The sequence below is a fragment of the Podarcis filfolensis genome, assembly GCF_964270895.1.
Source record: "Podarcis filfolensis genome assembly, chromosome: 18".
Taxonomy (NCBI): Eukaryota; Metazoa; Chordata; class Lepidosauria; order Squamata; family Lacertidae; genus Podarcis; species Podarcis filfolensis.
In genome coordinates, this window is record NC_139622.1 from 1031932 (window position 1) to 1054769 (window position 22838).

The 22838-nt window shown below is 48.2% G+C and overlaps 1 protein-coding gene across 3 annotated transcripts in view; it reads right to left on the minus strand.

The window, feature by feature from the left end:
* The window catches only part of LINGO3 (leucine rich repeat and Ig domain containing 3), a 46867-nt gene extending 24077 nt beyond the window's left edge, over positions 1-22790 (minus strand). Inside the window, exon 1 of one of the 3 annotated variants that reach the window (XM_083594613.1) lies at positions 22257-22790. The gene's annotated coding sequence lies outside the window, so the exon portion shown is untranslated. Of the gene's footprint in view, positions 1-21458; positions 21778-21839; positions 22074-22256 lie in introns of those variants that run through there. The other 2 variants (XM_083594610.1, XM_083594609.1) reach the window with 2 other exon arrangements.
* Between the last annotated feature and the right edge of the window lie 48 nt (positions 22791-22838).

Consider the following 22838-nt stretch of genomic DNA (forward strand, 5'->3'; position numbering starts at 1 on the left):
CCTCCCTACCCAGAGCTAGAGGTGACTACTGGCTGACATCTCCCAGCTGTGACCAGCAATGTTTCCAGAAAGTTGTGTTTGGGAGCCCCTAAGGTTGGAACTACATGCACTGCATAGTTTTCGCCCACAGAAGCGGATGCCAGGACGTCCCGGAGGACTCAGCTGGCCACCCCTCAGGAAAGCAACACTCAGAGATTCTTCACTGGCTGATAGTTCTGGGAGGGGAGGAGGGTATATTTAATGCTAAGCATTCCAAAATACATTTGGCAGCCCAAGGGCACCTTTAAAGAGAGGTTTGCTTCTTATTCCCAGAATGCAACAAAATGTTGCCAGTTTCCCTAAGAATTGTTATCTGTGCTGGATAACACATATATAGGCGATGGCTGATATAGCCTCAGCAGGTACCTCTGGTCAGGAGAAGAGCCTCCCCCAACAGAGCCATCAACTTGCAAGGAGGGGGTCCAAGGGGCAGAAAGGGGTGTACTTAGGAGGGGGTGAATTTGGGAGCCAAGCTCAGCAGCTTCTGTGCTCCATTTCCTTCTGGAATGCTCTGCTTGACTACTAAAATAAAATTTATCACCCACCTTTTGACTGCAAAGTCTCCAAAGGTAGAAAGCAAACATGCCAAAATTTCATGAACTCCAGTAAGAACTAATTGGAGCGGGGGGGGGGTGGCTCTGTGGTCCTCTAGATGCTGTTCAACTACACTCTCAAAGCAGTGATTTTACATAAAGCAGTACAAATTATGCCTAGGCCCTAGAGTTGGACTCCCTGGCCTTTATGACCACCCGGATGACAAGAACCAGGCAGCTGGTTGCTGTTGCTTGAGTCAAGGAAGCAGCACATTAAGCGTGGCACATTTACTAACTTTGCCTGCAACACTGAACACTCTGCAGGCTCAAAAAGATTATTGATCATTAGCTCAAGCTAAAGGCACCACAGAATTGCGGGACCCTGGCAAGGGTCTCCTGCCATGGGGCGGGGAGGAGTCTTCAAGAAGTTACAGCCAGTCTAATTGTTAATCTCTGCAGTTTGGGCCTTGGGTGTGCAGCCACTGGGGGCCAAGCCTCCTGCCCAGGTTCCACCTTTTTCCTCTTCCTGCAGTGCAAGATTCTGCTCTCACTGCACTGACCTGATCCTGCATCAAAAGCCAAAAAGGGGCACAGCAAATCCAGGTCAGGGCAAAGGTCCTGGCGCAGCCTTGCACACATCGGATGTTAGTGAAAAGAAGCAGCCTTTGTCCTCCCCTTGCAAACGCCCATGGTTAGGGAGTCCTGCCCACCCCACCCCCAGCACTGCAACTCAACAGCAGCCAAGGCCCACAACTCAGCAGGGCCCAGTCTCCGAAAGCCCACCCCAGGTCAAATGGCCAGTCTCAGCCATCCAGAATAAGCCTAATCCCTGGAGGCAGAGAGCTGGCCTGAGATAACGAATGGTTCACACCACAGCAAGCCTCATACGGCCCACCCCACAAACAGCCATCCTGCTATCCCCACAGCAAATGCTCTAAGCCCTGAACTATTACTGGCAGCTATTGCTGAGGGAACAGGGTGCAAAAACACATTCTGGATTTCCAGGTCTCTCTTCAAGCAAGAGGAGCCACTCCTGGTGTCCCAAGCCATCCTTGCAATTTCCTGGCAGCCATGGTGGGATGGCGGGGGGGAGCAGTTTCTTCTCCTGCTGCCTGTGCAGGAGCTATTTTCTTGTTCCCAAAGAACATTGGCTGCTGGTGGCCTGCTAGCTGCCGTCTCCAAGTGAGGCAGGGAGCCCAGAGGAGAGCCAGGAGGAGCATCCATAAGCAAGCAGTTTACAGCTCCTGATACTGTTAGTCGAGGCAGCGTGCTTTTCCACAGGCCTGCCGGCAGCTGTGCCTCCATGGATGTTTTGCAACTCCAAGAGCAAGATGGGAGAAGGTTTGGGCTGCTCCCACCAAGCTCAAGCTGTCCCCATTTATTTCTCCAAGCCATTTCTAGGCTGTTTCTCAGGGTTGCTGATCCAAAGAGACTTACAGCGTAAAAAAAGACAAGCAGCAACCACAAGGCATAGGTAACTATAAAGTCAATTAGAAAAAAGAAAGAGAGAAAAGGGCAGTTGCTGAAACCATGGCAGATATCACAGCCAAGCCCCTCAGAGGACAGCAGCTGACCCCACAGAAGACCCTCGGGGATCGGCCTCTCCTGGCTCTACCATCTCCTCAGATAAAGGTCTGAGCCACCAGTCAGAGCATTTGAGGGGGGGTTGTGGGGAGGCAGAGGACTATGCAGATCATGGCCACAATAGTCACAGCTCCACACACATTGCACACACCTGCGAGAGGCACCTGGATGCATCACGACCCAAGGATTGCCTGAGCCCTTGGAAGCCCACCACTGCCAAGGCCTGTGGCTCGGCTTGTCTTGCTCAGCTCCATTTTCTACTTCTTGCTTCCAGTGCTTCAAAGAGGCACTGCTGGTTCCCTGCCTGCTTTCCACATTTCAGCTCCCGCCTGAAAACTGTCCCTCCTGCCACCGCTTCCTCTGGGAACATTCATCTGGAGGTGGCAGTTAATACCCAGCCTGCAATCAAAGGTGGAGTAAGAGGCATCACAATGAATCACAGAGCCATGGCTTCGGCCTCATAACACACACACACCCCCCCACACACACCCCTACACACACCGCTACACACACCAACATCCCTCCCCATCTCCCTTAGGGAATCCAAGCCTAATTGCTTTATGGGGAGGATCTCTGATACCAACTCTGTTTTTTTTTTATAAGATATTTATTAAAGTTTTAAAAGTTTATATAAAATAGAAAAAACAAAAAAAACAGAAACAGTAAAAATACATACAGAACACATACAACAACAAGTATAATTTCAATCCCTTATATTCATAAAACTTACTTTCCCGACCTCCTCATACCTCCCCTTTCTGTATTCCAATCTCTAATTAATTCAATTCAGCAAATCCTTCCCCTAATTTCTATATAATTTTTAACCTTTCTTTTCTTGATCACATTATCATTACAGCTTATAACCGCTTAATTTCTGAATCAACATCGTTCTAACCTTCAATAATTTTACAATGTTTCCTGAGATAGTCCTTAAATTTCTTCCAATCTTCTTCCACCGTCTCTATTCCCTGGTCTCGGATTCTGCCGGTCATTTCTGCCAGTCCCATATAATCTATAACCTTCATCTGCCATTCTTCCACGGTGGGTAGATCTTCTGTCTTCCAATACTTTGCAATGAGTATTCTTGCTGCTGTTGTAGCGTACATAAAAAATGTTCTGTCCTTCTTTGACACCAATTGGCCGACCATGCCCAGGAGAAAGGCCTCTGGTTTCTTCAGAAAGGTATATTTAAATACCTTTTTCATTTCATTATAAATCACTTCCCAGAAAGCCTTAATCCTTGGGCATGTCCACCAAAGGTGAAAGAATGTACCTTCAGTCTCTTTGCATTTCCAACACTTATTATCAGGCAAGTGGTAAATTTTTGCGAGCTTGACTGGAGTCATGTACCACCTATAAATCATTTTCATAATATTTTCTTTTAAGGCATTACATGCCGTAAATTTTATACCGGTGGTCCACAACCGTTCCCAGTCCTCAAACATAATGTTATGACCAATATCTTGTGCCCACTTGATCATAGCTGATTTAACTGTTTCATCCTGTGTATTCCATTCCAACAGCAAGTTATACATTTTTGACAAGTTCTTAGTTTTGGGTTCTAACAATTCTGTCTCCAATTTTGATTTTTCCACCTGGAAACCAATTTTCCTGTCTAACTTAAAAACCTCCATTATTTGATAATAATGGAGCCAGTCTCGCACTTTATCTTTCAATTTCTCATAACTCTGCAATTTCAATATATCCCCTTCTTGTTCCAAAATTTCCCAATATTTCGGCCATTTAGACTCATATTAAGTTTTTTCACAGCCTTTGCCTCCATTGGGGACAACCACCTGGGAGTTTTGTTCTCCAGCAAGTCTTTATACTTGATCTAGACATTGTACAATGCTTTCCTGACAATATGGTTTTTGAAAGCTTTATGAGCTTTAACCTTGTCGTACCACAAATATGCATGCCACCCAAAAATATTATTGAACCCTTCTAAGTCCAAAATATCTGTGTTCTCCAGAAGTAGCCAGTCTTTCAACCAGCAGAAAGCTGCTGATTCATAATAAAGTTTAAGATCTGGCAGGGCAAATCCCCCCTTTCTTTTGCATCAGTTAATATCTTAAATTTTATCCTGGGCTTCTTGCCCTGCCAGACAAATTTAGAAATGTCTTTCTGCCACTTCTTGAAACAGTCCATCTTATCAACAATTTGCAATGTTTGGAACAAAAATAACATTCTAGGCAATACATTCATCTTTATAGCTGCAATTCGACCCAACAAGGAAAGCTTCAATTTTGACCAAATTTCTAAATCTTTTTTTACCTCTGTCCAGCATTTTTCATAATTATCTTTAAACATATTCACATTTTTAGCTGTCATATTAATCCCCAAGTATTTCACTTTCTTAACCACAGTTAAGCCTGTCTCATTCTGAAACCTCTCCCTTTCCATAGGTGTTAAATTTTTCTCCAATACCTTAGTTTTAGATTTGTTCAATTTAAATCCTGCTACTTGGCCAAAATCTTGAATTAGTTCTAAAACCCTTTTGGTACTAGATTCTGGCTCTTGTAACGTAAGTACCAAATCATCTGCAAATGCTCTCAATTTGTATTGTTTAGCTCCGACCTGTACCCCTTTAACCAACTGATCCCTTCTGATCATATTCAGCAAAACCTCCAGGACTGATATAAAAAGTAACGGGGAGATTGGGCACCCCTGACGTGTCCCTTTTTCTATCTTAAACTCTTCCGTAACCACATTATTTACAATTAACTTTGCTTTCTGCTCTGAGTATATTGCACCTATACCGTTTTCAAATCCTTGGCCTACCCCCATCCCCTGGAGATTCTTCTTCATAAAACTCCAAGAAATATTGTCAAAGGCTTTCTCCGCGTCCACAAATATCAAAACTGCTTTAGTATTTATGTTCACTTCTAACTTTTCCAAAATATCAATTATATTCCTTACATTATCTGACATATGTCTTCTTGGGAGAAAGCCCGCTTGGTCCCTATGAATCTCCTCCATCAAAACTTTTTTCAATCTCTTAGCCAAAATGTCAGCAAAGATTTTATAATCCACATTTAGTAACGAAATAGGGCGGTAGTTCTTAAGTTGATTCTTTTCAGTCTCAGTTTTCGGTATAAGTGTAATATAAGCTTCTTTCCACGTTTCTGGTGCCCTTTTCCCCTCCAAAATTTCATTGCAGACTTCCTTCATAGGTTGTAATAGCCACTCCTTCAACATTTTATTGTATCTGGAAGTGAGCCCGTCCGGTCCCGGAGACTTGCCCAGTTCCATGTTTTGAATGGCACCTTCTATTTCCTGTTCAGTTATTTTCTGGTTCAAAACTATTTTACTTTCATGAGAAATTTTTTGTAATCCATGTCTTAAGAAATTTGTCTATATCCATTTCTTTCTGCGGCCCTTGTGTGCATAATTGTTTAAAATATCTCTGGAAGCAATTTCTAATCTCATTTGGCTTATATATGTTCTTTCCTTCCACTTCTAGATTTGTAACCGTATTTAATTTTTGTCTTTTCCTCATTTGCCAAGCCAATAGTTTACCACATTTGTCTGCTGATTCAAATGTCTTTTGTCTCATTTGTTTAATTTTCCATTCTATTTCTTGATTCATCAGTTCCATATATTGTGTTTGGTATAATTTGATTTCTCTCAAAATCTCTTTGGACTTTGGTTTTGATCTTAGTTTCCTTTCCCCTTCTTTTATCTTCTCCAAAATCTTATCTTTTTTCTCATTTTGGCTTCTCTTTTTTATTGCGTTTTGTTGTATCAGGAATCCTCGCATAACGGCTTTACTTGCATCCCAGATTACTCTTTTTTCCACATTGGTATTCATGTTTATTTCAAAATAGTCTCTCAATGTTTTTTGGGCCTTTTTATACACTTCTTCATCTCTAAATAAAGTGTCATTCATCCTCCATCTGAAGGAGCCCTCTGATACCAACTCTGGACTCTCGTTCCACTGCCGCCACCGTCCGCCCTGCCAGAAAATGTCTGCTTCAGCTGTGCTTCCCCCCCAGCAAGTCCCAGGCGGGCTCTGCATCAGAAAGACCTGATTCAGGGGTCCAGCCAAGGAGATGAATGGGCTGGACAGATGGGCTGGCTCTTTGGACTACCCCTTGGAGTGGTTGGGCCAGTCCTAAGGCCACTGCTCAAGTCCCCTCCATCACTGGAAAGATGGCAGCTGAACTGCCTCTCCCAAGGAATAGCACAGGCCTTGGGGAGGGGGACACTTTTGCCTTGCAAGGCTTGCAGTGAATGAAGTGAACCTCCCAGGGTTCACACCCACCATTTTCCAGAGGTGTAGCCACGTTGGCAGCAAAAGCACCAGGAGCCACAGAGGCTCCCTCCCAACCATGGGGCCATGGGCACCTGCAGGGCCCCCCACCCCAGTCTCAGCACCCCCTGCACATCCTCAGCGCTGACCAGATAAGCCACAGCAATGCTGACATTTCCACAGCAGTACCTGAAAGACCAACCAGTTTAACAAATCAGCTTTTGGCGGGGGACGAACGTTTTCCGACAGCTGGCAAGTATTTGTTTCATACATTTATTTACTGCAAATAAATGTAAAATACTTGGGAGTGCAAAGGATTCCAGGGTGTATACACATAGGTGTAGCATGAAGGAGGAAATTAAAAGGAACTGACATACAAAAAATACAATCTGTCACCATTCACAAACCATCTAGCTAATTAACATCCAAAAACTGGAATAAAACCTGCTATCCTGATTCAGGCAGTGGGTGATAGGACTTCAGTCTTGCAATTCAAGCCCCTGAAGTGATGCCCTCCCAAAGATTTGCTAGTCTTTCAGGAGTCAAGGCAAAACTCTTGCCTGACTCAGCCTGCCCCCAAGGGCTGCTCATCATGAACATCTCTGGGCTGCTCCAAACTGCTTGGCGTAATGCTAGCTGGTTCTGGTCCTGCAAAGACTTGACTCCGGGTAGGAGGAGGAGGAGCCTGCCCCCTGCCATCCCTCAGCCTGTGAGGGGAACATGGAAGGGGAAATGGAGACCAGAATAGCATCATCCAGTGACAGAAAGTATATCTGGTTTTTCAGAAGCGTTTCTTCAGGTGGGTGTCAGCTTGACAGGCTCAGTGTGGCAGGGAAGGAAGGAAGGAAGGAAGGGAGGGGATGCTTGTTTGGCAGCAGACCCAGGGCCTCTTCCCTGTACCTGCTGCCACAAACTGCCGAGAGAGGAGACGTGGCGGCAGGACCCATGCTCTGTGAGGGGGGCAGGAGCCCCTCTGCCCACCTCCGGCTCCTGCAAAGCAGCTGATCTGCCTGCCTGTCTGCCCTTTCACCTTGCAGGAATCTGTAAGAAATGCGACTTGACAGGCAGTGTTCCAGCGTGGGAGAGCTGCTCTCCTCAGGCCTGGGGGGGCGTCTTTGAGGGGGCCCAAAGGAAGTGCTTTTAAAGTGCACTGATGTGATCAGAACAGAAAGGCAGAGAGAAGGCAGTGGGGGAGGCAGTGCCGGTGCAGGCTAGAGGCCTGGCTGGTGGGCAAAGGGAGGGCGGAAGTGTGAGGAGCTCGTTCTACTCTCGAGTAGGACCCTGGCTGGCATGTTCCCTCCCTCCTGGTCGATCGTTCGGGAGCTTCAAAAGCTTTCTTCTGCCTGAACATCACAACGACTGATGCCAACAGACACCGGCACACTTAGGGATCCGCAGAGTTCTTGCAGTCTGCGTAACAGACCTCAGCAACTCAGCATTTTGGCTAACCTACTTTATTTACAGGGACGCAGGTAGCACTGTGGTTTAAACCACAGAGCCTAGGACTTGCTGATCAGAAGGTCGGCGGTTCGAATCCCCGCAACGGGGTGAGCTCCCGTTGCTCGGTCCCAGCTCCTGCCAACCTAGCAGTTCGAAAGTACGTCAAAGTGCAAGTAGATAAATAGGTACCGCTCCGGCGGGAAGGTAAACGGCGTTTCCATGCGCTGCTCTGGTTCGCCAGAAGCGGCTTAGTCCTGCTGGGCACATGACCCGGAAGCTGTATGCCTGCTCCCTTGGCCAATAAAGTGAGATGAGCGCCGCAACCCCAGAGTCGGTCACGACTGGACCTAATGGTCAGGGGTCCCTTTACCATTACCTTTACTTTATTTACATATAAACACACACAGAGCACTGGAACACAGTAACACAAACATCCTGTCTCCGATCTCTTCCCACACTGTGGAGTCAAAACATACACCGTCATGTGATAGACAACAATCCCATGACTGCAATCATGAAGCAGGAATTCTAACAAGGTCCTTAGCCCTTGGATGAGAATACCAAGCGTGGGGTGGGGGGCAGACACCGTTCCTTCCACGCTCACTGAATCATGGGTCAGTGAGGGGGGAGGGTTGGCATCCTGAGACTAAGGACCCCACATGCCAAGGCAGTGGGAATCCAGGGCCCAGACTTAAGAGGGGCAGAACCGTGACCTCCCTGCCAATTTAGATACAGTGACTGAACTGGAGGCCCCTCGACTGACTTCAGGTCCAGTGTTGGACCATTTCGATCGGATACTCCCTGCTGATGTGGATAGATTCCTCCAAGTTGGTAGGCCCACCACCTGCCTCCTTGATCCATGCCCATCTTGGCTGATTAGGGAGTGTCCAGATGTTGCGTGCACCCCCTTGGTTGAAATTATCAATTTGTCCCTTGGTACGGGGACATTCCCAGGGGAACTGAAGGAAGCAGTAGTGTGTCCACTTAAAGAAAACTTCATTAGATCCCTTAGACCTATCCAATTACCGCCCAGTTTCAAATCTTCCATATCTGGGTAAGGTAATTGAGAGAGCAGTTGCTGAACAGCTTGGTAGGTTTCTGGAGGAAACATCGGCTTTAGATCCATTTCAGTCCAGATTCCATCCTGGTTTTGGGACCGAGACGGCTCTGGTCGCCCTAACAGATGATCTCCGCAGACAACTGGATCGAGGCGGGTCAGGACTGCTGATCCTTTTAGATTTGTCAGCAGCCTTTGACATGGTCGATCATGATCTTCTGGACCACCACCTCGGAGACGTGGGGATACAGGGCATAGCCCGTAACTGGCTGTGCTCTTTTATCTCTGGTCGGGGACAGAGGGTGGCACTAGGGAGCGAAATGTTGTCGCGCCATTCATTGGTGTCTGGAGTGCCGCAGGGTGCAATCCTCTCCCCGATGCTTTTTAACATCTTTATGCGCCCCCTTGCCCAGACTGTTTGGAGCTTTGGGCTGGGCTGTCACCAATCATAGAATCATAGAATCATAGAATCATAGAGTTGGAAGAGACCACAAGGGCCATCGAGTCCAACCCCCTGCCAAGCAGGAAACACCATCAGAGCACTCCTGACATATGGTTGTCAAGCCTCTGCTTAAAGACCTCCAAAGAAGGAGACTCCACCACACTCCTTGGCAGCAAATTCCACTGTCGAACAGCTCTTACTGTCAGGAAGTTCTTCCTAATGTTTAGGTGGAATCTTCTTTCTTGTAGTTTGGATCCATTGCTCCGTGTCCGCTTCTCTGGAGCAGCAGAAAACAACCTTTCTCCCTCCTCTATGTGACATCCTTTTATATATTTGAACATGGCTATCATATCACCCCTTAACCTCCTCTTCTCCAGGCTAAACATGCCCAGCTCCCTTAGCCGTTCCTCATAAGGCATCGTTTCCAGGCCTTTGACCATTTTGGTTGCCCTCCTCTGGACACGTTCCAGTTTGTCAGTGTCCTTCTTGAACTGTGGTGCCCAGAACTGGACACAGTACTCCAGGTGAGGTCTGACCAGAGCAGAATACAGTGGCACTATTACTTCCCTTGATCTAGATGCTATACTCCTATTGATGCAGCCCAGAATTGCATTGGCTTTTTTAGCTGCCGCGTCACACTGTTGGCTCATGTCAAGTTTGTGGTCAACCAAGACTCCTAGATCCTTTTCACATGTACTGCTCTCAAGCCAGGTGTCACCCATCTTGTATTTGTGCCTCTCATTTTTTTTGCCCAGGTGCAATACTTTACATTTCTCCCTGTTAAAATTCATCTTGTTTGTTTTGGCCCAGTTCTCTAATCTGTCAAGGTCGTTCTGAAGTGTGATCCTGTCCTCTGGGGTGTTAGCCACCCCTCCCAGTTTGGTGTCATCTGCAAATTTGATCAGGATGCCCTTGAGTCCATCATCCAAGTCGTTGATAAAGATGTTGAATAAGACCGGGCCCAAGACAGAACCCTGTGGCACCCCACTAGTCACTCTTCTCCAGGATGAAGAGGAACCATTGATGAGCACCCTTTGGGTTCGGTCAGTCAGCCAGTTACAAATCCACTGAGTGGTAGCATAGTCAAGACCGCATTTTACCAGCTTCTTTACAAGAATATCATGGGGCACCTTGTCAAATGCCTTGCTGAAATCAAGGTAGGCTACATCCACTGCGTTCCCTTCATCTACCAGGCTTGTAATTCTGTCAAAAAACGAGATCAGGTTCGTCTGACATGACTTATTTTTCAGAAATCCATGCTGACTATTGGTGATCACAGCATTCCTTTCTAGGTGCTCACAGACTGTTTGCTTAATGATCTGCTCCAGAATCTTCCCTGGTATTGATGTCAGACTGACTGGGCGGTAATTATTTGGGTCCTCTCTTTTCCCCTTTTTGAAAATAGGGACAACATTTGCCCTCCTCCAGTCTGCCGGGACTTCGCCTGTTCTCCAGAAATTCTCAAAGATGACTGCCAGTGGTTCTGAAATCACATCTGCCAGTTCTTTTAATACTCTTGGATGCAGTTCATCTGGCCCTGGAGACTTGAATACATCTAGACTAGCCAAGTATTCTTGTACTATCTCCTTAGTTATTCTGGGCTGTGTTTCCTCTGCTGAATCATTTGCTCCAAATTCTTCAGGTCGGGCATTGTTTTCTTTATCGGAGAAGACTGAGGCAAAGAAGGCATTGAGGAGTTCAGCCCTTTCTGTGTCCCCTGTTTGCATTTCACCATCTTCTCCTCTGAGTGACCCCACTGTTTCTTTGTTCTTCCTTTTGCTACGAACATACCCATAAAAGCCTTTTTTGTTGCTTTTAACCTCTCTAGCAAGCCTGAGTTCATTCTGTGCTTTAGCTTTTCTGACTTTGTGTCTACACGTGCTGGCTATTTGTTTGAATTCCTCTTTGGTGGTTTCCCCCCTTTTCCATTTTTTGTACACATCCTTTTTTAATCTTAACTCAGTTAAAAGTTCTTTAGATAGCCACCCTGGCTTCTTTAGGCACCTTCCATGTTTCCGTCTCATTGGTATTGCCTGAAGTTGTGCTTTTACTATCTCCCTCTTAACAAACTCCCAGCCATCATGAACTCCCTTTCCTTTTAGTATTACTGTCCATGGGATCTCACCCAGCACTTCCCTAAGTTTTATGAAGTCGGCTTTCTTAAAGTCGAGAAATTGTGTCCTAGTATGCTTGGCTGCTCCTTTCCGCTGTATAGTAAACTTCAGAAGAGCATGATCACTCGCGCCTAATGATCCTTCCACTTCTACCCCACTAACCAGGTCATCAACATTGGTTAGGACCAGATCTAAAATGGCTTTTCCTCTTGTTGCTTCTCCCACTTTCTGGACAATGAAGTTGTCTGCAAGGCCAGTGAGGAATCTGTTTGACCTTATGCTCTTGGCTGAGTTTGACATCCAACAAATATCCGGGTTTGAAGTCCCCCATTACTACTATCTCCCTTCCTTTTGCATGCTTGGCCATCTGTTCCAGGAAGGCATCATCTATGTCCTCCGTTTGGCTTGGGGATCTATAGTAAACTCCCACAATGAGGTCTCTGTTATTCTTCTCTCCCTTAATTTTGACCCAAATGCTCTCACTTTGGCTTTGAGGTTCTAAATCTTGGATCTCTTCACAGGTATACACATCCCTGACATATAACGCCACTCCTCCTCCTTTCTTGTCTGGTCTGTTTCTCTGAAATAGATTGTATCCCTCCATTATTACATTCCAATCGTGGGACTTATCCCACCAGGTTTCAGTGATTCCTATTATGTCATATTTAGTTTGCTGCACCAAGAGCTCAAGCTCATCTTGTTTATTTCCCATGCTTTGCGCATTAGTGTACAGACATTGAAGTCCATTAATCATTCCCCCGTGTCTCTTATTTAAGGATTTTTTCCTCCCACCACTAGGTCTGCGTGCTGTTTGCTCCATTCGGTCTATGACATTTGGATGATCATCTACATCAATTGATAGACTCCTACCTTCAGGACCACTGTCTCCCTCCCCCACATTAGTCAGTTTAAAGCCCTCCTGATGAGGTTTCTGAGATTTTTTGCAAAAACATTCCTCCCAACCGTTGTGAGGTGCAGCCCATCGCTTGCCAGAAGTCCATCTTCAAGAAACTGCATTCCGTGATCTAAGAATCCAAACCGTTCCTGTTTACACCATTTGCGAAGCCAGTTGTTCACTTCCACTATTTTTCCCTCTCTCCCTGGGCCACGTCGTTCAACTGGGAGGACAGATGAGATGACAATTTGTGCATTTAATTGCTTCAATTTCCTGCCCAGAGCCTCGTAATCTCTTTTGATCTTCTGGAGGCTATTGCTTGCAGTGTCATTGGTTCCCACATGAACCAAGAGGAAGGGGTATTTGTCAGTGGGTTTTATGATTCCTTGCAGTCGTTCAGTTACATCTTGGATCTTAGCCCCGGGGAGACAGCACACTTCCCGAGACATCTTGTCAGGCCCACAGATAACTGCTTCTGTTCCCCTCAGTAGGGAATCCCCTATCACCACTACACGCCTCCTCTTAGGTCTGGTCGGGGTTCTTCCGTGAGCTGTCCGTTCCAAGGTCACCTGCACATTCCCTGAGGACTGACTTTGCTGCTCGTCTTCATATACCTGATCGACTGTAATGAGGGAGAGATCCTCAAATGGAGTCTGCTCTTCGTCTTCCATGCTAGGGGAGAGGACCTCAAAGCGATTGTGTATTTCTAAACAATCCGAGCGAACCCTGGCCCTCCTACTTCTTTGAGTCACGTTTCTCCATATATCTGGCTCCTGTGTTGGTGAACTAGCCTCCTTCTCAGGGGAGTCCCCTGTCTCCTCCTTGGTGGAGACGGTGTGCTCTGTTGCTTCCAAAAAGAGCTCCATCAATATGCTGATGACACTCAGCTCTATCTGCTGATGGATGGCCACACTGACTCGGCCCCAAACACACTGACCAGATGCTTGGAAGCTGTGGCTGGATGGTTTCGTGGGAGCCGATTGAAACTAAATCCTTCGAAGACAGAGGTCCTATGGCTGGGTCGGGATGGCATGGGGATGAGGGACCAACTTCCCTCTCTTGCGGGGGCCCAATTAGTGCCATTGCCTTCCGTTAAGAGTTTGGGTGTAATCCTTGACGCCTCCCTTTCCATGGAGGCGCAGGTTACAGCAACAGCCAAGGTGACATTTTTCCACCTTCGCCGCATCAAGCAGTTGGTCCCTTACCTTTCCCGCCCCGACCTGGCCACAGTGATCCATGTGACGGTCATCTCCAGGCTTGACTACTGTAATTCGCTCTACGCAGGGCTGCCCTTGAAGCTGACCCAGAAACTCAAGCGGGTGCAGAATGCTGCAGCGAGGCTCCTCACGGGGTCCCTGCCATGGGAGCATATTCACCCAGTGCTTTTCAAACTGCACTGGCTCCCGGTGGAGTACAGGGTCAGATTTAAGGTGCTGCTTTTGACCTTTAAAGCCCTTCACGGCCTAGGACCCTCGTACCTACGGGACTGCCTCTCCCGGTCGGCCCCACGGAGAGCCTCAAGGTCCATAAATAGCAACACCCTAGTGGTCCCGGGCCCTAAGGAAGTTAGATTGGCTTCAACCAGAGCCAGGGCCTTTTCAACACTGGCTCCGGCCTGGTGGAACGCTCTGTCTCATGAGACCAGGGCCCTGCAGGATCTGATTTCTTTCCGCAGGGCCTGTAAGACAGAGTTGTTCCGCCTGGCCTTTGGCTTGGAGCCAATTTGATTCCCTCCCTCTCTTTCTTTTTTCCTTTCCTTCTCCTCCTGCAATGAGGCTACATTTTAATATTTTAATGTTTCAATATTTTAATGTTGTATTTTAATTTTGTTTTTAAGTTGTAATCATTCAACTTGTTTTTATTATTGCTTGTAAGCCGCTCTGAGCCCGGCCTTGGCTGGGGAGGGCGGGGTATAAATAAAAATTATTATTATTATTATTATTATTATTATTAGCCTGGCGAAAGGTGGATTTTGGGGAGCAGCTAAGTCCCCCTTGAGAAAAGAAAGTAAGTTCATTGGTCCTGTTCCAGAGCCACAGGCATGGCTGTGGCCTGCCGGCCTGCCTGCTGGGGGTGCAGCTGTGGGCCAGATGGGCATCTGCATGGGGGGGGCTCTGTGTCCCACGGGGACTCCTGCATCTTTTTCATGCAGGAAACTGGCACCTCCTGTTTCAAAGGCTGAGAAAGGAGGTGTCTCTGCCCTACTCCCACACAGAGACTGGCAGCTGCCTATTCCCAAAATGGTACGAGTGGGGTGGATGGAACAGTGGAAGCAGCACCTCTAAGGGGTCTTTGGGGCCTCTGCTCAGGTGATGGTGGGAGAGATGCTCTTGAGAGTGGGGGCCCAAAGGCATGGCTGGGTGCTAGATGGCTCACGGATTCAGAGAAGTCACCCAAGGGGAGACCCTTGAGGGACACCATTGAATTGGTACTTTGTGCTCTGTGAAGGAAGGAGACTCTTTGCCATTTGGGATTGGGTGCCAAAGCCTGGGTTGCAAAATGGTTGGTTTTTGCTTTAGCAGTGGAGAAAGGATTCTGAGCAACAGTTTGCAAGCACTACGCTGAAAGGAGAGCTTGCAATCTCTATCACATTTGCCCTTCCAACAACCTGGTGAGGTAGACCATTAACCAGCATCTCCACTTGGCCCATGAAGAAACGGAGGCTGCCCCATGCACAGCATCCAGGTCCCACTTGCTCCCGGTAGAGCAGGCTGGGGATCAAAGCCTCTCAGAGAGGAAACAGGGTGAGGTTCACAAGTAACTAAGAGCTCTTTGTCGTGGCTAGCAGGGCAACACTTTGGGAAATTGCCATGCTGAAGTACAGTGGTACCTTGGGTTACATACGCTTCAGGTTACATACGCTTCAGGTTACAGACTCCACTAACCCAGAAATAGTACCTCGGGTTAAGAACTTTGCTTCAGGATGAGAATAGAAATCGTGTGGCGGCAGCAGCAGGAGGCCCCATTAGCTAAAGTGGTGCTTCAGGTTAAGAACAGTTTCAGGTTAAGGACTTCCGGGTTAGCGCGAACAGCTAATGGCGGATTCCCTCCGAGCTCCGGAGGGAATCGGCTCTTCAGGAGTTGGGTCTTGCCGCTGCGGCGACGCGGGGACCCTTAGAAATCACAGGCGCGGAAGCCTGTGAACCTGGTGACTCGGCGGGCACCATTTGCGCCCCCCCGACCTGTGAAGAAGCCTTTTTAAAGGCTTCGGAACGGGGGACGGGGTGAGCGGCGCGGTGCTGAGAGTCGACTGCTTCTCCTGGGGAGTGAAGCCACGAGCCATGGTTGGAGGGCGCTGACTTTTTCCTGTGAACAATCGGACCCTAAAAGTAACAACCCGTGAGTAGTACGGAAATTGGACTTTTTAAGGAAATTTTCTTTGGAATTTGGCACGATCGGGGAAGGCGCAAACAGGAAGTCCGCCTCCCCGCCTTGTAAAAAATCTAAAGCAAGGACTAGTTAACTAAGGTCGAGAGAATTGTTTCTTCGATAAAAGATATTAATTTCACGATTTGGCGATACAAGTATAAGTAATTGTGCTGGAGGATAAGAGTTAATTTTGAGAGTTGAAGTGCCACCCCTCCCCCGGACCCGGGAGCGATTCGCGAGCGAGCCTGCTGAGGAGATATAGAGGAGTTTGACAGCTGTCAAAATTAGCTGTCAAAAAGGAAAAAGAGAACTTTGTTTCTGCTGTCTCTGCTGGATACAGTTGCTGCAACATGGTTATATTTTGTTGAAAATAAGCAAGAACTGATACAAATTAACCTGACTTTTGGATTTTAACTGGAAAGAATACTAAGTTACCAAAATCCCTCTAGAGGGGGATTTGGGACACTACAAGAATGGCTGGAAGAGGGAAAATTCAGGCTGGGCTGGACAGAGTATTTGTTCTTCTGGGAAAGTTACAAGGCCAAATTGATGTTTTGGCTACAAATGTAACAACTTTGAGCTTAACAGTAAATAACATTACGGAATTTGATAAGGACTTGACTCAGGAAGCCCATGCAGCTGGACAAAAAGAGAACTTTGAGAATCTTGAAAGTGTGGAGAAAGAGATATATGTTGTTTCTGAGGAGAAGGAAGGAGGAGCTGTAATTTTGCAAACGACAAAGGAGAGCCAGAGGCCTGATATCATGCTCACAAAGGGAAACAAGAAATCAAACCAAAGGCCTGACAGGATGATTACAAAGGAAAATTAGTATTGGATGATGAAATTCTGGTTTAAATTGGCGACTGAAGAATGGAGAGATCTTCTTGTGTGGAGACCTGAAGACCTATGGATTACAAATCTGATTAAAGTGGAAGCTGGAGTTTTTGTGACAATTGGACTTTTGGACCTTGCTTTTAAGTATGGAGGTCTGGCTGGAAGAAATATGGACTTTATTGGGACAGAGCTCCTCCGAGATTTGGAGTTTAATATTAAGGACTATCAAAAAAACCGGCAGAGAGGAACTGAGAGAGAATTAAGAGCCTCGGACGTGAGATCTCCAGGCTGATAGAAGATTAAGACTGTTGGATATTTGTTGGGGATCGAAACCGGGAAAGGGGGTGGGGGGGTTGAGAATCCAAAGGGTGTATAATTATGATCTGTTTTACTTTTTTTTTGTTTGGTTATTAATATGAAAATTGGGAAATTCGTGGAATGGAATTTGGGTCGACTTTAGAAAAAGGTTTGTGTATTGAGGTACAAATATTGATGTCTATAAGTTAAAATTGGTTTGTTTGGTTTTTTTTAAAAAATGAATTAAATATAAAAAGGTTAAAAATTGGGGATAGGAACTTGTTGAACAAACAATTTGAATAGGAATACAAGAAGGGGAGGTGTGGGGAAGTCAGGGAAATATGGTAATGAAAATATGGAATTGTAAATTTTATGTGTTTTTAAATTTTTTCTTTTTTTGCATTTCTTGTTCTTTTTGATTTTTTTGTATTGAATTTGAAAAATCTTAATAAATATTTCATAAAAAAAAGAACAGTTTCAGGTTAAGAACGGACCTCCGGAACGAATTAAGTACTTAACCTGAGGTACCACTGTATTTGTTTTGTCAGAAGAGGTAAACTGCAGATAAACACTTTAAAAATAGCCTTCCATAAAGCTTAGGCAGTCATGGCCAGAAGTCAATTTGATGTTCTCAGCTGAGCCATCCATCCCATCCCTCCCCTCCCCTTCTTTGCAGCACTTTCACCTGATGTGATGCCTTCACTGCTGCTCTAAGCGGAGATTTGAAAGAGATATCGAGTGAATATGAAATCTAGTCTGTTTCCATCTCCCCCACTTCCAAGACACTTACACTCGCTGGTCTCTTCCCAGACTTCTTGTTTTTCAGAATACATTTTTTTAAAAAAGACATAATACTTGGACAAAAGCATAAGTCGAGGGAGCCGGTGTACAGCTTCTGGGTCATGTGGCCAGCATGACTAAGCTGCTTCTGGCAAACCAGAGCAGCGCACGGAAACACCGTTTACCTTCCCGCCGGAGCGGTACCGATTTATCTACTTGCACTTTGACATGCTTTCGAACTGCTAGGTTGGAAGGAGCAGGGACCAAGCAACGGGAGCTCACCCCGTCACGGGGATTTGAACCGCCGACCTTCTGATCAGCAAGTCCTAGGCTCTGTGGTTTAACCCACAGCACCACCCAACAAAAGCATAGAGGTCTTTAAAAAGTGCAAGACAAATTCATAGGGCAAGCAGGTCAGCCAGTGCCGACGTCAGCTGAAACAAGAGACTCCCAATTCAGGGAGAGCCTAAAACTTCATGGCGAACCAACAACAAAGGAAGCCATCTGGAGAAGAGGAGGTTAAGGGGTGATATGATAGCCATGTTTAAATATATAAAAGGATGTCACATAGAGGAGGGAGAAAGGTTGTTTTCTGCTGCTCCAGAGAAGCGGACACGGAGCAATGGTTCCAAACTACAAGAAAGAAGATTCCACCTAAACATTAGGAAGAACTTCCTGACAGTAAGAGCTGTTCGACAGTGGAATTTGCTGCCAAGGAGTGTGGTGGAGTCTCCTTCTTTGGAGGTCTTTAAGCAGAGGCTTGACAACCATATGTCAGGAGTGCTCTGATGGTGTTTCCTGCTTGGCAGGGGGTTGGACTCGATGGCCCTTGTGGTCTCTTCCAACTCTATGATTCTATGATTCTATGATCTTCCTTTGGCCCACCATGATTTCTGCCAAGGCAAGTGCTGGGCAAATTGGGTCTTGGTTCTAAACCAGGAAGGAGCTGGTGTTCTCCCCACTCCTTGGTTCCTTGGCCAACTGAGATATCCCCCATCAGAGGGGGCTGTACTGGTCTAGGCAGACCCTCACTCAGATGGTGTCCACCACTGTGGTCTCTTTTATTCCTCTCCCCCACCAGCTGCCAGTCGCCCTGGGTGAGGTTCACTGGTGTTGCCCATAGCTCTTAGGAATAATGGAAGTGGCCTTATTCCAAGTCCATCTTGCTCAGCACTGCCAAAACTGACCGGCAGCAGCTCTGCTGGTTTTCAGCACTGAAAATCTCACCATCAGGATTGAATCTGGGATCTCCTGCATGCAAAGCAGAATGCCCCCCTGATTTGGATGCTTTAGCTGTGATTTCTGCATTGCAGGGAGTGGACTAGATGACTCTTGCGGTCCCTCCCAATTCTACAATTCTATTATTCTAAGACAGAATGAAGTACAAACAAGCAGGAAATGGCCTCCTCCTCTTTTGTGGCCCCAGAGCTGCAAGCCGGCTTCCATACAGAGGAGCCCCCTAAAGCTGCCCACTGCGGGGGTCCTAGAACAGGCTTGCCTCTGCATTGCCTCATTTCTCCAGACCAAAAGATTTCCCAAAAAGCAGAAGCAAGTCCTCCAGACTGCGAAGAGCACAAACCAGCCACGAAAAGACCTCATCGGATGGATCCACTCAAGCCCTCACTCTCTCCTGCTTCTAAATACCAAAGACAACTTCATCCAGACAGGCCTGTCTCTTTCCAGGCTTACAAATTAAAAGGGAACTTCTCAGCAATGGGACACCCAAGCAACAGAAGCGATTAGCGAGCAAAAAACAATGCTGGGGTGTTGACAGCTAGTGATCCAAAGAAAAAAGCCACAAAGCATCTCAGGGAGGAGGTGACAGGAATCAGAGGAGAAGAGGCCGTCTCTGTAGCAAAAGCCTAAGGGGGCAAAGGAAGGCTGCTCCCGGCACTTCCTTGGAGATCAGACACAACTCAGGCAATCTGCAGTGAGGGCTCTGGAGGGTTCCCCTGCCCCAACTCCGCCATGGGTTCTCCCAATCTCCACCAGAGCAGTAGCTCTGAGGAAGGGGTGCTGAAGCCACACACAGCATCCTGAACAGCTCTTTGCACACCAAATGCAGCATCTTATCACCAACAGTAACACTCAGGCTTGGAGTCAAAAAGCTCTCCTGGAAGAGAAGTGCTTGCTCATTTCAGCTGAATCAGTTTCCAAAGGAAGCTGCCAAAATAACCTGGAAAGCTGGACAAGTTGCCAAATGAGAAACAAACCCAAGGCCATCTTCTCACCATTAGAGCAGGTTGGCTATCAGTGGATGCAGCCCTCAACACTGGAAGGTGCTAGTCCAGGACCACTGGATGTGGAAAGGAAGCCAGAGGAAGCACTTGGCCAGGTAAGGCCATCAAAGAGGCAGGAAACGAAGACCCTGAGCAAGAACAGTGACAGCAGCAGCATCTACCAAAAGGCCAGAAGGCACAAATATTCTCCACTGGGGAACAGGAAACCAAACATCTGTTCCAGCCTTCAGTTAGAATGTGTGGGGGTGGGTAGGTAGGTTGGAAGGTATGTATAGATGCAGAATAAAAAAGCAGCCATAAATATCTTTATCAAGGCATCTTAAAATGAAACTTGGAGGGAACCATCTGTGCCCTAATTCACAATTTGCATGCCTCACAGGACTGTCTTGCAGCTCTTTATAACTCACAGGGATTCACAGGGACTCTCACACATGCACCAACCCCTCCAAAAACAACAACTGCTAAGCACACTTGTGGCCTGTTTTATGGCACTTCCTGGTGTACTAACTGTTTTGGGTCCTTCAAAATTCAGTCTTAAATGAAGAAGGGATGCCACCAGGACCCATGAACATCAGCAATTCAAACTCGACCAGAGGGTCTGATGACTTCCTAGTTCAAGTTATTCTAATTGCAGAAAACACCACAATCACCAAGAGGCTTGTGGCAGGCAGTTCAGGATGACTGATATACTGCAGGAGAGGGGTTATGGGCTGTATGGGGAGGGGCACATCCTGCTCCTTTTGGGGGTTATTGTCCACTTTTGGTCGTCCGTCCCCCCCCCCCCCGCTCTCAGCTCTCACCTGTGGCTCCTGGAAGGTGTCTGCATGTGACAGAGGTCACAATTCCAAGAACTGCCTAGGGAACACAGTGGGACTTAGGGAGGCACGCATGCAAGCAAGCACCATGTTGATGATATTGGGCAAGTCTGGATCAGGGCAGATTGTGCCCAGCTGTGACCCCCTCAGTGCACAATTCAAAGAGGTTCCACACAGATTAGAAACCGTTACTGAAGAAAAGTGTGCGCGTGTGTGCGCTCACCCCCAGCACAAGGGGAGAGCTCCCCTTTCACGTCCGCAGCACAGACTTGCTCAAGATGAGTCAAGCAGGACCCAGGAGTTCTGTCTCTCCTCTCCCCTCCCCATCACACCATGTGCATTGGAGCGCACGAGACGCCGCAGAGAACAACCATCTGTGTGCAGGGAGAGAAAAGACCAAGTATTTGCAAAGGGAAGGGGGGGAAGCGCTCAAAGGAGGCAGGGGGGGTCCTCGGTCTGAACAAATGGCAGGGAGAATCTGGAAGACCAGAAGAGCCCTGCAGCAACCGAATGAGGCCAAAGGAGGCCCACTTCGGCCAGCACCCTTCATTTCCCCATAGCAAATCACTGGGACGCCTACAAGCAGACACGAGGGCAGCAGAGGCGCGGGCAGGCGGCCCTTTCCTCCCTGCGGTTGCGCAGTCGCCTCTCCTCAGATGAGCGCCCCCTTTGAAGCGTGGCGACGCTGCTCAGGATTGCACCATTTAAAAAGAGCAGGAGAAATGATCTGCGTTGCTCGACCAGGGGACCAAGGAGGAGGCCTCACCAAGTCGCAGGGACGCAGATTCCCGACTGAGGTCCCTGGGAACCCTCACCGATCACCAGGGAAAGCAGCTCTCCGAGCACATGCGAACGAGGAGCCGGCACAAAGCGAGGCCCGGACAAGGCACCAGGCTCCCCGCTCTCGCCGCATCGGGGCTTTTCTCCTCCAGGCCGCTTGCTAAGTCCGCTTCTCCGGTCCAAAGAGCCGGAGCCGCTGCTTCCAGGCCCTGTCCGAGCCCCGAGTTGTGGCCTCACTTCGAGGAGCGCCTGTTGCTGGGGAAGGGGCTGCATCCCCCTCCGCCGCCGCCTCGCTTCCTTCCAGGAGACCCCCTCCTGCGCCCGGAGCAGACCAAGCCCTTCCCGCCCCCGCCCGGCTCGGCCCTACCTGGGCGGCTGCTCCCCGCCGGCGCCTCCAAGCCCGGCCGGCCTGGCACTCCGCGTCGCGCTCCACGCCGGGCAGCTGCAGCAGGGGCTGCGCGGGGGCGCGCGGCGGCCCGGCTGAGCGCGCCCCGGAGCCGCCGCGCCGTCGCTCGCGAGTCCCTCCGAGAGCCCCCGGGACTGACTCCGGAGTCGCGAGGCGGCGCGTCGCCCAGGGAAGGGGCGGCTTCCCACAAACACGACGCTCCGGAGCAGGTTGGAGGGGACCGAAAAAGAGCACAGCAGAGCGCGCGCCCCGGAGGACTTGGTGGAGGCGCTTCCAGGCGTCGGCTCGGGGGGGGTCTTCTCCGCCCCCCAGCGTCTATAGGGCATCAGTGGCATTCAGAATTCTGCCCGCCCCTCACCCCATTTGATCCAGATTCACCCTCTGGGGAGAACGAGCCTCGTCGGCAGGAGCCTCAGCCCAGCAGGGGGCGCCCTCGCTCCGTCCTACGGAAAGCAAACCCATTGCAGCGGGTTGGACTAGATGACACTCGAGGTCGCCTTCCAAGGCTACCATTCTGTGATTGACCTATGCCCCTGACTTCCCAGCCCCCCAAGTTGACTTCCTGTGGGCCTGTGCTGAGAAATGGAAGCAAGCTTTAGGTAGAGGGGGCCAAGCTAGGGGGATGAAGAGAAGCCGGGAGAACCAGTCTGAGGCCTGAATTGGGGGGGGGGGCTTCCCCCGTTACTTGAGGGTGTGTGAGAATTGGAAAAGGAGTGGATAAATCATTCAGAGATATTTGTGCCTGAAAGTGGGGTCTCCGCAGTGTCCTGCAAATCGCAGGTGTGCCCCTGACTCAACATGGGCTGCTTCTAATTAAAGTCCATTTGGGGCGCTCAATCCAGACCCAGTGGCAGTTTATTTCTTGGGGTCAAATTCTAAAAAAAGCTCGACAACTTCGATTCCCAAAAAGTTCAACAACTTTGGGGTCAACAACTGCAACCCTAAAAAAACTCAACAATT